We start from the raw sequence: 6,000 nt of genomic DNA, 5'->3' as shown, positions 1-6,000 counted from the left end.
TATAAATTAATAAGACAGAAAACCCAACAGAAAAGTAAGTAAAAGACTTGAATAGGGGGGCTTCCCTGGTGGCGCAGTGGTTGAGAGTCCGCCTGCCGATGCAGGGGACACGGGTTCGTGCCCCGGTCCGGGAAGATCCCACATGCCGTGGAGCGGCTGGGCCCGTGAGCCATGGCTGCTGAGCCTGGGCGTCCGGAGCCTGTGCTCTGCAACGGGAGAGGCCACAACAGTGAGAGGCCCGCGTACCACCAAAAAAAAAAAAAAAAAAAAAAGACTTGAATAGGAACATCACAAATACATATACCATTGGGAAATAAGCATCTGAAAAGGTGTTCAACCATATTAGTCAGTAGGGAAATGTAAATCACAGCCACAGTGAGACACCATTTTACACCCACCACCTGGTGGGTGTGTAAATTAGTGCAAGTACCTTGGAAAACAGTTTGGCATTATTTACTAAGGTGAACATATTCATACTCTTTAACCCAGTAATTCCACTTCTCAATGTATCACATGTGCACCAAGAGACATGCACATAACTCTTCACAGCAGCATCATTCTTTTTCTTTTAAGTTTTTTTAAAAAATAAATGTATGTATTTATTTATTTTTGCCTGCATTGGGTCTTCGTTGCTGTGCGCGGGCTTTCTCTAGTTGCAGCGAGCGGGGGATACTCTTCGTTGTGGTGCACGGGCTTGTTGCAGTGGCTTCTCTTGTTGCGGAGCAGGGACTCTAGGAGTGCAGGCTTCAGGAGTTGTGGTGCACGGGCTCAGTAGTTGTGGCGCACGGGCTTAGTTGCTCCCCAGCCTGTGAGATCTTCCTGGACCAGGGCTCGAACCCATGTCCCCTGCATTGGCAGGTGGATTCTTAACCACTGCACCATCAGGGAAGCCCAGCAGCATCATTCCTCTTTTTTTTTAAATTTATTTATTTTTGGCTGCGTTGGGTCTTCGTTGCTGCGCATGGGCTTTCTCCAGTTGTGGTGAGCGGGGGCTACTCTTTGTTGTGGTGTGCGGGCTTCTCATTGTGGTGGCTTCTTTTGTTGCGGAGCACAGGCTCTAGACATATGGGCTTCAGTAGTTGTGGCACATGGGATTCAGTAGTTGTGGCGCATGGGCTTCAGTAGTTGTGGTGCACAGGCTTAGTTGCTCCGCGGCATGTGGGATCTTCCCGGACCAGGGCTCGAACCTGTGTCCCCTGCATTGGCAGGCAGATTCTTAACTGCTATGCCACTAGGGAAGTCCCAGCAGCATCATTCTTAACAGCCCAAATAATAAATAGTGTCATATTTGTAAAATGGAATAATACACAACAATGAAAATGAAAAAAACCCTGAAACTATTATTACATTTAGCAACATGGGTAAATTTCAGAAACAAAATATTGAGTGGAAAAAAAAGGAAACAAAAATACATACCCTAGGATTCCATTTATAAAACGTCTCCAAATAGGTAAAACTGAACAATTTGTCTTAGAAATCAGGACTCTGGTTATTTGGCAAGACAGGAAGAGTGACTGGGACGGGGTACCAGGGAAACTGCTGAGATGCTGGAGATGCCCTAGATCTTGACCCAGCCAGACAGTGGTTATATGGGTATTTGTAGTAATTCATTGTACTTTTCTACGTGGTTATACTTTACCACCAAAAATGCACTCTATGAAGTACTGCTAAGATTTTATTTTTTTATTATTAGATTTTTCTAATAATGAAATACAGAAAATTGGGATCAAATACTTCCCTTATCCCTATAGGTAACATTTTCTAGCCTTTCTCAGTGTATCCGGCATATCAGAATATCAGGTTTATGATCCTATAAGATCATGGTCACAAAGACATTTTGTCAGAAAAGAAAAAGTCCTACTTCTCATTGTAGAATCCAGAGATGTCTGCTCTATTTTACCCCAGAGAGCTCTGAAACAATGAATAACAGAGCACAAAGAGAGTAGCACAGAGAAACACACAGAGGGACAACAGTCTACCCTGTCTGGTTCTGAAGATCTGTGGAAACTCCTCAAATGGACGATTCCTATTCATTCTTTCTCATCAGAATTAACCTGTGTCAATCTGCCATTCACTGCTATAAAGGGAGATACTGTTCTATTGCTTCATGTATGAATTAACCATTTTCCCCAGTGAAGGTGTTTATTTCAAAACCTTTAAGGGCTAACCTACTGCCAGATGGGAGCTTAGTGAAACCTGAAGTCATTTATCTTTGATCTACTTGCAGAAAATCCTTGTCTCTGAACAATTCAAACTTCACAAGTGACTGAGGTTTGTAGGTAAGCAGAGGGATTTGAAAGATGCTACAATGGGGGCTGCAATAATCAAATGTAGATCAGTTATAGCAGTAGCCAAAATTCAATCAAGGTACAGAATTGGAAGAAAAAATCTTTTTTTTTAATCTACAGCAAGTGTAAACTTCTGATCATAAACATAGTTTAGAACTTTTTAACATGTGGAAATTTTTTTGCAATAGGAAATTGAAAGTCCTGGGTTTATGTGGACACATAATGTATAAATTTATGTGAGTTTATACATAAACCCATAACTTTCAATTACTTATTACAAAAAGTTTTCACTAGTCTGTGTAGTTATTAAGGGTTTTTTTTTTAAGTCATTCAGTATAGCTTTTTTCTAGTAGAGGCAATCAAGTCCTTTTACTAATGCCTACAAAGCCCAGGATTAACTGTCCACTTCCAAATGGAAGTCCTGAAAATGGTCAAAGGGACTTGTTTCATCATGGATTAACTTGATTATTGAATTTTACAACTCTGGGCTGCTAAGGAAGAGATCTTGAATTTTTTCCCACCTGTGACCATCTTCTTCAGATCTGCCTTTAACTCGATTCTGCAAAGACCCACTGTCTGCTTTTTTCTGAGGAAATTATTATTATAAATAACTACATAAATGTATTAAAGCTATGTTTTGTTTAGCTAGAAATTTTTAGAAGGTGGAGAGAAGTGTAAATGCAGTTGAAGAGAATCCCTCAGCCGAGCAGAGTCTTTATCAGCCATTTGGCTGCAGTGAGGGAAACATATTAAGGCTGCCTGCACTGGAGCGCACTGGAGCACAGTTCCAGTGAGTTCTTGGAGATACAGGGAAGTACTGAGGCAAACCTTTCATCCTGATGAATATAAAAAGTAGGTTTCACTCATTTGTTCATTCAGCAAATATTTATTGAACATCTACTATATCAAAGTCACTGGTACTTGAGTGTGAATTGGCGAAAAATGCTGCAACAGTACAATGAAAGAAAAATAGGAAGAACTATATGAAAGTAAATATCAAATTAAGGTTACACTTAAATACAGATAAAAACACTTTCCTCTGAAAACAAGATGATCATGAGGCATATTCCTGATTCTCTCCATCACTCTCATTAGTAGTAAGCCAAACCATAGGTCTATTTGTCTAGAGGCTGTTATCCTGAAGTACAGACATGCACAGATGGAGTTAATTAGCTGCCCTTGAGCTAGGCTTACTTCCAATTGCCTTGACTTTGATGGAAACATCATTAAAGAAACTGGTCCTTTAATAGCAATCCCTGAGATTCCATAGCCTGTTAAGAAAACTGAGGAAGCAGAAGAGATTTCTGTCATATCAAGGAGTCTGAAGTCTTCTCTTTCAGAATATTGCAAAATGGCCTCTCTATTATATCAGATGCTATAGCCTAAGAGATGATGCAAATGCATTAATAATTACTATAATGTCTGTTTCCTACTGAGACAAAACTGGTTTAAGTCCAGCTCAACAAAACACAAAGAGGCAGCAAGAAGAAGATAGATTTTTCCCCCTTAAACCTAAAACAGGACACTGTATTTGTCTTAATAGATAACAGCTCATGTTACCTTACATGTAATTAACATTACCTCCAAAAGCAAAATAAACATAAGATAATAATTCTTCATCCTAGGGAAAAAATGGGATATTTTCTATATTTTATCTTCTCTTGTTTGTTGAGCCTTTATGGAATTTGGTCTTCATTTTACTAAATGTGTAAGTGTAAGGTGCAAAATTTCCTGGAAGTACAGCAAGAAGAAATTTAGAACACAGAAAGCTTTTGCACAGCCAAGGAAACCATTAACAAAATTAAAAGGCAACCTACCAAATGGATATCTCTGATACGGGGTTAGTATGCAAAATACATAAAGAACTCATACAACTCAATAGCAAAAATGAAAAATTGGATTAAAAAATGGGCAGAAGATTTGAATAGATATTTTTCCATAGGAGACATACAGATGATGAACAAGTACATGAAAAGATACTTAACATCACTAATCATCAGGGAAATGCAAATCAAAACCACAGTGAGATATCACCTCATACCTGTTAGAATGGCTATTATCAAAAAGATAAGCACACCAGAGGGCAGACAGCAGAAACAAGAACTACAATCCTGCAGCTTGTGGAACAAAAACCACATTCACAGAAAGATAGACAAGATGAAAAGGCAGAGAGCTATGTACCAGGTGAAGGAACAAGATAAAACCCCAGAAAAACAACTAAATGAAGTGGAGATAGGCAACCTTCCTGAAAAAGAACTCAGAATAATGATAGTGAAGATGATCCAGGACTTCGGAAAATGAATGGAGGCAAAGATCGAGAAGATGCAAGAAATGTTTAACAAAGACCTAGAAGAATTAAAGAACAAACAAACAGAGATGAATAATACAATAATTGAAATGAAAACTACACTAGAAGGAATCAATAGCAGAATAACTGAGGCAGAAGAACGGATAAGTGACCTGGAAGACAGAATGGTGGAATTCACTGCCATGGAACAGAATAAAGAAAAAAGAATGAAAAGAAATGAAGACAGCCTAAGAGACCTCTGGGACAACATTAAACGCAACAACATTCGCATTATAGGGGTCCCAGAAGGAGAAGAGAGAGAGAAAGGACCAGAGAAAATAGTTGAAGAGATTATAGTTGAAAACTTCCCTAACATGGGAAAGGAAATAGCCACCCAAGTCCAGGAAGTGCAGCGAGTCCCATACAGGATAAACCCAAGGAGAAACACACTGAGACACATAGTAATCAACTTGGCAAAAATTAAAGACAAAGAAAAATTATTGAAAGCAGCAAGGGAAAAACAACAAATAACATACAAGGGAACTCCCAAAAGGTTAACAGCTATTTCTCAGCAGAAACTCTACAAGCCAGAAGGGAGTGGCATGATATACTTAAAGTGATAAAAGGGAAGACCCTACAACCAAGATTACACTACCCGGCAAGGATCTCATTCAGATTCGACGGAGAAATCAAAAGTTCTCTTGTCTTTACAGACAAGCAAAAGCTAAAAGAATTCAGCACCACCAAACCAGCTCTACAACAAATGCTAAAGGAACTTCTCTAAGTGGGAAACACAAGAGAAGAAAAGGACCTACAAAAACAAACCCAAAACAATTAAGACATACATATCTATAATTATCTTAAACGTGAATGGATTAAATGCTCCAACCAAAAGACACAGGCTTGCTGAATGGATACAAAAACAAGACCCATATATATGCTGTCTACAAGAGACCCTCTTCAGACCTAGGGACACATACAGACTGAAAGTGAGGGGATGGAAAAAGATATTCCATGCAAATGGAAATCAAAAGAAAGCTGGGGGCTTCCCTGGTGGCGCAGTGGTTGAGAGTCCGCCTGCTGATGCAGGGGACACGGGTTCATGCCCCAGTCTGGGAAGATCCCACATGCTGCAGAGCAGCTAGGCCTGTAAGCCATGGCCACTGAGCCTGCGCGTCCAGAGCCTGTGCTCCACAACGGGAGAGGCCACAACAGTGAGAGGCCCACATACCGCAAAAAAAAAAAAAAAAAAAGAAAGAAAGAAAGCTGGCGTAGCAATACTCATATCAGATAAAATAGACCTTAAAATAAAGCATGTTATAGGAGACAAGGAAGGACACTACATAATGTTCAAAGGATCAATCCAAGAAGAAGAAATAACAATTATAAATATATATGCACCCAACATAGGAGCACCTCAATACA

The sequence above is a fragment of the Mesoplodon densirostris genome, chromosome 14, assembly GCF_025265405.1.
Source record: "Mesoplodon densirostris isolate mMesDen1 chromosome 14, mMesDen1 primary haplotype, whole genome shotgun sequence".
In the NCBI taxonomy this organism is placed as follows: domain Eukaryota; kingdom Metazoa; phylum Chordata; class Mammalia; order Artiodactyla; family Ziphiidae; genus Mesoplodon; species Mesoplodon densirostris.
This window is presented reverse-complemented; position numbering follows the sequence as displayed.